Source organism: Pelobates fuscus, chromosome 5 (assembly GCF_036172605.1).
Source record: "Pelobates fuscus isolate aPelFus1 chromosome 5, aPelFus1.pri, whole genome shotgun sequence".
NCBI lineage: Eukaryota > Metazoa > Chordata > Amphibia > Anura > Pelobatidae > Pelobates > Pelobates fuscus.
Window position 1 is genome coordinate 365,198,697 of NC_086321.1, and position 10,089 is coordinate 365,208,785.

The window sequence follows — 10,089 nt, forward strand, 5'->3', positions numbered from 1 at the left end:
TTTGTTGTAGTTTGGAGGGTTTATTTACTAAACTGTGAATTTAGTGAATTGAGATCCAAATGGCGCCATGCGTGTGGCTTCATGGAAGCCTCCTGCAACACTATTTTATTGGCATTGAAGGGACACTGTTGGCACTATAATTATTTCATCTCATTGAATTGGTTATGGTGCCCGGAGTCCACTGGCGCTGTCCCTCCATTCACTGTTAAACCATTTTAGAGCAGTTTCACTAAAAAGGAAACCCTGAGCACTCTCAGCCCAGCCCCCACCGGAGGAATGCATACCCCCAATATCAGCGTCACATAAATCTGCACACCGGTAGGCCGGGTAAAAGGGGCGGGTCAGTGAAGCGAATCGTGAAATTAACGCCGTCCATGAGAAAGACTGGCAAGTCAGCCTAGCGTGAATGCACACCTGGGAGCATGCTAATAAAGCGAGTTAGCCCACTGATGGCAGACCATGCAGGGAACACGGTTTCATTGCTCTTACACCCTTACCTTTGAGCATCATTTACCCCCACCCTTTTCTGACCCTTTATTAATGGAACAGGTATATAATCCACATTCTTATTGCAAAATACATGCTTTGACATGGCTGCCAAGTGCCAACTAACTGACTTTTGATTTTCTATATTAATTCACCTACGGGCTGCATTGGTTGCTTTCTGTTTATTTGTTTTTTTTATTTATTCTCTAACTTCTAAATTGAAGTGAATTAAAATCCAAACGTTGTTTTTGTTTAGTAAATACATCCCATTAACCCCTTAACCCCTTCAGGACGGAGTCAATAGTGCACGTTCTGATCAAAACAAAACGTAAACAAATACTGGAATTTGCGCTATATGTCTGTTCACCCGTAGTTCCCCTCTTTCATATTATATGCACCCACACTTATTATATATCATTTTGTTCAGGAGAAACAGGGCTTTAATTTACCATTAACTATTCATATATGGAATATAATTTATTATGAATAAAATAAAAAAAACTGTGAGAAATGTATTTATTTTTTAAAAATGTGTAGTTCCGCCTCACATTTTAGCTGTAAATGTCATAATACTGTTAGGTTTTACTGCAACAAAATGCACATATTTGTAATCAGCGATGTCTCACGAGTACAACAGTACCCCCCATTAACAGGTTGTATGTTGTTTTGGAAAGTTACAGGGTCAAATATAGAACGTTCCATTTTCAAATTGAAATTTGCCAGATTAGTAATGTTACCTTTGAGACGGTGTGGTAGCCCAGGAATGAGAATTACCCCCATAATGGCATACCATTTGAAAAAGTAGACAAGCCAAGGTATTGAAAGTGGGGTATGTTTAGTCTTTGTTAGTAGCCACTTAGTCACAAACACTGGCCAAAGTTAGCGTTCATATTTTTTTTTGTGTGAAAAAAGCAAAAAACGAATATTTGGCCAGTGTTTGTGACTAAGTGGCTACTAAGAAAGACTGGACATACCCCACTTGCAATACCTCGGGTTGTCTACTTTTGCAAATGGTATGCCATCATGGGGGTAATTCTCATTCCTGGGCTACCATACGCTCTCAAAGGCAACATAACCAATCTAGCAAATTTCAATGTGAAAAAAATGAAACGCAAGCCTTATATGTGACTCTCTAACTTTCCAAAACACCATAAAACCTGTACATGGGGGGTACTGTTATTCTCGGGAGACTTCACTAAACACAAATATTAGTGTTTTAAAACAGTAAAACATATTACAACAATAATATAGACCATAAAAGTGCAGTTCGCTTGTAAAAAATGCGAAAAACTTCACTTTTACTTAAAATATCATCGTTGTAATACAATTTACCAGTTTGAAACACTAATATTTGAGTTCAGCGAAGTCTCCCGAGTAAAACAGTACCCCCTATGTACAGGTTTTATGGTGTCGTGGAGTATTACAGGGTCAAATATAGTGCTTGCAAATTAAATTCTCTGCACTTTCTCCCTGTGTTGTCAGGCATGTCAATCAAATTTTAATTAATCAATTCACATAATTATGTTAAAAGATTATTTAAATATACATGTAGAATTTTAATATATATACATATATATGTATTTAAATTCTACGTGTATACTAATGTAATCTTTTATGTAATTATATGTATTTATCTATATATATATATTTGCGGTTATTTGTATTTTATATATAGATAGATATATATAGAATGTCATTCTAAGTGTATTTTGTTACCAATATATATATATTAATAACAAAATACAGTTAGAATGAAATTACATATGAATATATAATTTATATTAAATTTTGTTTCAATATTTTATTTATTTATTTTATTATTTTATTTATTTATTATTTTAATTATACGTATATATATATAATATATATATGTACATCTATTATATATATAATATATATACATATTATATATATGTAACATCATTCTAAGTGTATTTTAATGCTAATATATATACTTATATTAGTATTAAAATACACTTTGTATGACGTTACATATATATAATATGTATATATATTATATATATAATATATATACATATTATATATATATAAAAATATTTTCAATTTATTTTTTAACATGTTTAATTTCTTTTTTTATACTTTCTTACCAGCAGGGGGACTGTCTGATATTTTAGACAGTCCCCCTGCAGGCAGATCCATAGCCAGCTATAGGGGGCCATGTGATCGCTCTTTGAGAGCGATCACATGGCCCCCGGGGGCCTCATTTGCCGTGGGAGGGCTGCCTGGGCTGTCAGGCAGCCCTCCAGAAGAGGATCGCGGCGGAGGTAAGTATAACTTACCTCCTGGGGCTCAAAGCCGTTACGGCGTTCCATGCCGCCGCAACGGCTTTAAAGCCCATTATAATGGGGACGGCATGGAACGCCGTAACGGCGTTAACGGGTTAAGGACTGAGCCAAATGTACACGTTGTGAACAAAACAAAACGTAAACAAAACCTGGCATTTGCGCTATACGCCTGTCCAACCGTAATTCACCTTTTTCATATTAAATGCACCCCCCCTCCCCCCCTTAGTATATATCATTTTATTCAGGGGAAACAGGGCTTTCATTTAATATCAAATATTTAGCTATGAAACATAATTTAATATGAAAAAATTTGAGAAAATAAGAAATTTTGTTATTTTTTTAGTTCTACATGACATTTTAACTGTCAATGTCATAATACTGTTTGCTTTTACTGCAATAAAATACACATATTTGTATTCAGCAAAGTCTCACGTGTAAAACAGTACCCCCTATGTACAGGTTTTATGGTGTTTTGGGAAGTTACAGGGTCAAATATAGCACGTTACATTTGAAATTGAAATTCGCCAGATTGGTTATGTTACCTTTGGGACTGTATAGTAGCCCGGGAATAAAATTTACACTTATAATGGCAACCATTTGCAATAGTAGACAACCCAAGGTATTGCAAATGGGGTATGTCCAGTCTTTTTTAGTAGCCATTTGGTCACAAACACTTGCCAAAGTTAGCGTTAGTATTTGTTTGTGTGTGATATAATGCAAAAAAACGCAAATTTTGGCCAGTGTTTGTGACTAAGTGGCTACTAAAAAATACTGGACATACCCCGTTTGCAATACCTTGGGTTGTCTACTATTGCAAATGGTATGCCATCATAGGGGTAATTTTAATTCTTGGGTTACCATAGGGTCTCAAAGGCAACGTAACCAATCTGGCAAATTTAAATGTGAAAAAAATAAAACACAAGCCTTATATTTGATGCTGTAACTTTTGAAAACACCATAAAACCTGTACATGAGGGGTACTGTTGTACTGTTTCAAAACAGTAAAAAGTACCGCAGCAATAATATCGTCCGTGTAAGTGCTGTTTGTGCGTGAAAAATGCAAAAAGCTTCACTTTTACTGGCGATATCATCATTGTAATACATTTTACTGTTTTGAAACACTAATATTTGTGTTCAGCGAAGTCTCCCGAGTAGAACAGTAGCCCCCATGTACAGCTTTTATGGTGTCTTGGAAAGTTATAGAGTTAAATATAGTGCTAGTAAATCAAATTCCCTATACTTTCAGCATGGGTTGTCAGGCAGGTCCCGCTAATTGTAATTAATTAAGATACCTAATTATGTAAAAATATTACATACATATATGTGTAGAATTAATATATGTATATATATACGTATGTGTATATATATGTATACATATATATATAATTTTTTTTAAATATTTTTATTTATATATAGGTATATATATAGTGATATATACGTATATATTTATGTATATAGATATATATTATTTCGTTCTACGTGTATTTTGATATGAATATATATATATTAATATTACAATACAGTTAGAACGAAATAACACACATCTATAGATTTTGTAATTATTGATTTTTAATTATTTGAATTTTTTTTTTACGTATTTACATATTTTTTTATATTATATATAAATATATATATAACAATAATAATATATATATATTTAATCAGTATCAGTCTACGTGTAATTTGATATTAATATATATATAAATATAATTATATATATATTAATAGTAAAATACACCTAGACGGTGTATGTGTGTGTGTGTGTGTAAATGTGTATATATATACTTAGATCATATATATATAATATATATACATGATCTAAGTATATATATATATTTTTTTTTTACACTGATTAACTTTTAATTTTATTTATTTCCAGCCAGCAGGGGGACTACCTGTCATTACAGGCAGCCCCCCTGCTGGCAATGCAGCAGGCAGCTAACCGCTATCCTCGCAAGGACCTCACTCTCACATGGCCGGGGGGGCTGCTGGAGGACGGACGTGCCGCGGGGGGCTCCCTGGGAGTCCCCCCAACTGCGATCGCCGGCGTGGGATCGCCGGCGACCGGGTAAGTAAAAAAAAAAAATAGGGCGTAATAGTACGCCCTCCGGTCTTAAGGGGTTAACATTACTTTACTGAGAGGGTAGTGGATGCATGGAATAGCCTTCTAGCTGCAGTGTTAGAGGTTAACACAGTGAAGGAGTTTAAGCATGCGTGGGATAGGCATAAGGCCAGGGCCGGCGCGTCCATAAGGCGGCTCAGGCGGCCGCCTTAGGGCGCACCGGCCCGGGGGCGCAAAAGTCCGGGTGACCGGCAGGAGGGAAGCGCACAGCTCCCCTCTCCTGCCGGTCACTTCTTGTAGTGTGGCCGAGCGCAAACCGGCAGTGCCGCGGACTGTGTGGAGGGGGCGGGGATATGAACACGTCATATCCCTGCTCCCTCTGTAGCACACAGCGCGGCTGGCGCCCAGCAGGGGCGGAGCTACCGCTGGCCCCCTCAAGTCAGCATGGGAGGAAGTCCTCCCAAGAAGAGAGCAGAGAGGAGGCAGAGAGGAGGGGGGCTGGGCAGGACCAGCTCCTCCAACTCCCAACTACCTCAGGCAGCACTTTGGATCCCAGGTAAGCCACCCTCCTGAACCTATCTGTCAGTGTGTGTATGTCTGTCTGTCTGTCAGTGTGTGTATGTCTGTCTGTCAGTGTGTGTGTATGTCTGTCTGTCTGTCTGTCAGTGTGTGTATGTCTGTCTGTCAGTGTATGTCTGTCTGTCTGTCAGTGTGTGTGTGTATGTCTGTGTGTGTGTGTGAATGTCTGTCTGTCAGTGTATGTCTGTGTGTGTATGTATGTCTGTCAGTGTGTGTGTATGTATGTCTGTCAGTGTGTGTGTGTCTGTCTGTCTGTCAGTGTGTGTGTGTGTGTGTGTGTGTCTGTCTGTCAGTGTGTGTGTGTGTGTGTGTGTCTGTCTGTCTGTCAGTGTGTGTGTGTGTGTCTGTCAGTGTGTGTGTATGTCTGTCAGTGTGTGTGTATTTCTGTCTGTCAGTGTGTGTGTATTTCTGTCAGTGTGTGTGTCTGTCTGTCAGTGTGTGTGTCTGTCTGTCAGTGTGTGTGTCTGTCTGTCTGTCAGTGTGTGTGTGTGCCTGATTGTCAGTGTGTATGTGTGTCTGTCTGTCAGTGTGTGTGTGTGTGAGTGTATATGTCTGTCAGTGTGTGTGTGTGTCTGTCTGTCAGTGTTTGTGTGTGTACGTGTCTGTCTGTCAGTGTGTGTATATATGTCTGTCTGTCTGTGTGTATATGTCTGTCAGTCAGTGTGTGTGTATGTCTGTGTGTGTGTGTGTGAATGTCTGTCTGTCAGTGTATGTCTGTGTGTGTATGTATGTCTGTCAGTGTGTGTGTATGTATGTCTGTCAGTGTGTGTGTGTCTGTCTGTCAGTGTGTGTATGTCTGTCTGTCAGTGTGTGTGTGTGTGTGTGTGTGTCTGTCTGTCAGTGTGTGTGTGTGTCTGTCTGTCAGTGTGTGTGTGTGTGTGTGTGTGTGTCTGTCAGTGTGTGTGTATTTCTGTCTGTCAGTGGGTGTGTATTTCTGTCAGTGTGTGTGTCTGTCTGTCAGTGTGTGTGTCTGTCTGTCAGTGTGTGTGTCTGTCTGTGTGTGTGTCTGTCAGTGTGTGTGTCTGTCTGTCAGTGTGTGTGTGCCTGATTGTCAGTGTGTATGTGTGTCTGTCTGTCAGTGTGTGTGTGTGTGAGTGTATATGTCTGTCAGTGTGTGTGTCTGTCTGTCAGTGTTTGTGTGTATGTGTCTGTCTGTCAGTGTGTGTATATGTCTGTCTGTCAGTGTGCGTGTATATGTCTGTCAGTCAGTGTGTGTGTGTATATGTCTGTCAGTCAGTGTGTGTGTGTGTATATGTCTGTCAGTGTGTGTGTATATGTCTGTCAGTGTGTGTGTATATCTGTCTGTCAGTGTGTGTGTATATCTGTCTGTCAGTGTGTGTGTGTATATGTCTCAGTGTGTGTGTGTGAATATGTCTGTCTGTCAGTGTGTGTGTTTGTATATATGTCTGTCTGTCAGTGTGTGTGTGTATGTCTGTCTGTATCATTGTGTATGTATGTCTCTATATGCCTCTCTGTTTCTTTATGTCTGTGTCTGTATTTCTGTGTGTGCCTGTGTCTGTATGAATGTATGTCTGTGTTTGCACGACAATGTACCTGTATGTGTAGATTGTATGACTGTGTTTGTTTGATTGTGTGCCTTTTATGACTGTGTGTCTGTATATCTTTGTGACTGTGTGCCTGAATAATTATGTCTGTGTGCTTGTGTGGTTTGTGTATTTGTGCATATATGTATTTATGCCTGTATCCATGTCTATGTGGGAGAAAAAGAGAGATAGATAGGGGCTGGGGGGAAGAAAGAGACAGAAAGGGGCTGGCGGGGAAGTAAGAAATACATAAGAGGGGTTGTAGGAGACACACTAAAGGGCACAAAGGGGCCAAAGGGGTAAGACATTGAAGAGGTTGGATATGCAACACTAATGGGGGTAAGAAATTCAAAAGGGGGCTACGAGACACAGAGGTAAAGATGCATTGTTTATTTTTTGGGGGGAGGCGTGGGCTGGGGCGTCAAAATGCATCTTCGCCTGTGTAGTCAAAAATCCTAGCACCGGCCCTGCATAAGGCTATCCTAACTATAAGATAAGGCCAGGGACTAATGAAAGTATTTAGAAAATTGGGCAGACTAGATGGGCCGAATGGTGCTTATCTGCCGTCACATTCTATGTTTCTGTGGTTTGTAAAATCTGTGCTTCGAAGTCTCAGTTGCCATTGATCTGTTTCTCACAAATCTGTAACTCCGAAAGCTATCAGCAGAGGGAGCTACTGTTACCAAGCTCTTGAATCCACCTATAAAATACTTTAATATGTTCCCTTCAGTTTAATTGAATGCAGGACAGTACAATATTCAGTCAGACAGGAGGTTATATTATAACCTATTAGTCAAAGAAACACTGTCCATATGTCATACGAAATCCAGAAACATCGCTATTTTCCACATTTATACATGTCCAATACTATAAACCACTAAAAAGTGAAGTAATACTGTAGCGTCTCATACATAAAGTGTCTTTAAATAATTTTATTGTTACAAATAACACATATAAAATATTCCTAAACATTGATTCGAAGCTTTACATCGGAATCTTCAGGACTGTTGTTAAATAAATGCAGAGGAATCAACTTCAAGAATCTGCAATATACACAATACTGTATCTTTTTTTTATTATCGTACGTAGACAGGCTGTGGTGTAATGAGTTGTCCCCGAGAAAGGTTTTATTACCTGCCTGGCTGTAAAATCAGAACGACAGTTTGGAAGCAAACAGATGGGGGAATTTATCAAGCACTTTATAACTAAATAAATCCCCTTTAAACATTATTTATAGGAAGTATGCAAAGTCTACAGATACAAACTATTAAGTTGAGCAGTCACAATGCTTTGATATTTAGGAATACAGATGGTAAAGGACTGGTGCTGGTGGCAGCCATATTGGATTCCCAGAATACCCTAGTTGAGGCAGTAAATGATGCTGGTGGCAGCCATATTGGATTCCCAGAATACCCTAGTTGAGGCGGTAAATGATGCCGGTGGCCGCCATATTGGATTCCCAGAATACCCTAGTTGAGGTGATAAATGATGCTGGTAGCCGCCATACTGGATTCCCAGAATACCCTAGTTGAGGCGGTAAATGATGCTGGTGGCAGCCATATTGGATTCCCAGAATACCCTAGTTGAGGGTAAATGATGCTGGTGGCAGCCATATGGGATTCCCGGAATACCCTAGTTGAGGCGGTAAATGATGCTGGTGGCCACCATACTGGATTCCCAGAATACCCTAGTTGAGTTGGTAAATTATTCTAGTGACAGCCATATGGGATTCCCAGAATACCCTAGTTGAGGTGGTAAATGATGCTGGTGGCAGCCATATTGGATTTCCAGAATACCCTAGTTGAGGTATTAAATGATGCTGGTGGCAGCCATACTGGATTCCCAGAATACCCTAGTTGAGTCGGTAAATTATTCTAGTGACAGCCATATTGGATTCCCAGAATACCCTAGTTGAGGCAGTAAATGATGCTGGTGGCAGCCATATGGGATTCCCAGAATACCCTAGTTGAGGCGGTAAATGATGCTGGTGGCAGCCATGCTGGATTGTCAGAATACCCTAGTTGAGGTGGTAAATGATGCTAGTGATAGCCATATTGAATTCCTAGAAGACCCCAGTTGAGGTTGATGGAACTCTGCTCTCATTTGTTTTACAATATTTTAGTATATATATATATATATATATATATATATATATATATATATATATATATATATGCGTTTTTCTTTCAGGATGTGTCCAGTCTTGTTTTTTGTTGTTGAAATTCTCAATGGAAGACCAGCTTTAACCCTTCTCCTCCATAATCCTGGATACCTAGGCATTGCAGAACTTTGAGTATGGCCAATTGACTGAGGCAGCAGGATAATCTCAGCCAAGGAGGCAGGACCAGCAGCAGACAAAGCAACGCAGCATGGGATTGAAGGTAAATTAACTCTCAAGGAATTAACTTTTAATCCTCACAGGTGAGGGGGCTTGTAACATAAATGGTGACTGGGTTACAGTAGCGTGAGAAATACACCTTTGTTTTCATAATGCTAAAATATTCCTTTAAAAGCATACTCTTGATGCCATAATCACTACAGATTATCTTAAAGGACCACTATAGTGCCAGGAAAACAAACTCGTTTTCCTGGCACTATAGTGCCCTGAGGGTGCCCCCACCCGTGGCGTCCCACTCCCGTGGCGCTGAAGGGGGAGGAAGGGATTAATCCCTTACCTTTTTTCCAACGCTGGGCTCCCTCGGCCCTGGGACTCTCCTCCGTCTTCTGACGTCCCTGGCTGAATGCGCATGCGTGGCAAGAGCCGTGCGCGCATTCAGCCAGTCCATAGAAAAGCATTCTCAATGCTTTCCTATGGACGCTGGTGTCTTCTCATTGTGAAAATCACAGTGAGAAGCGCGGAAGCGCCTCTAGCGGCTGTCAATGAGACAGCCACTGGAGGCTGGATTAACCCATAGGTAAACATAGCAGTTTCTCAGAAACTGCTATGTTTACAGCAAAAAGGGTTAAACCGAGCTGGACCTGGCACCCAGACCACTTCATTAAGCTGAAGCGGTCTGGGTGCCTATAGTGGTCCTTTAAAGGTTTTATGGAGTATTTGGATGCAACTCTCTATTTTTCAAAACATTTTTGAGTGTTTTAACCCCCCAAAAAA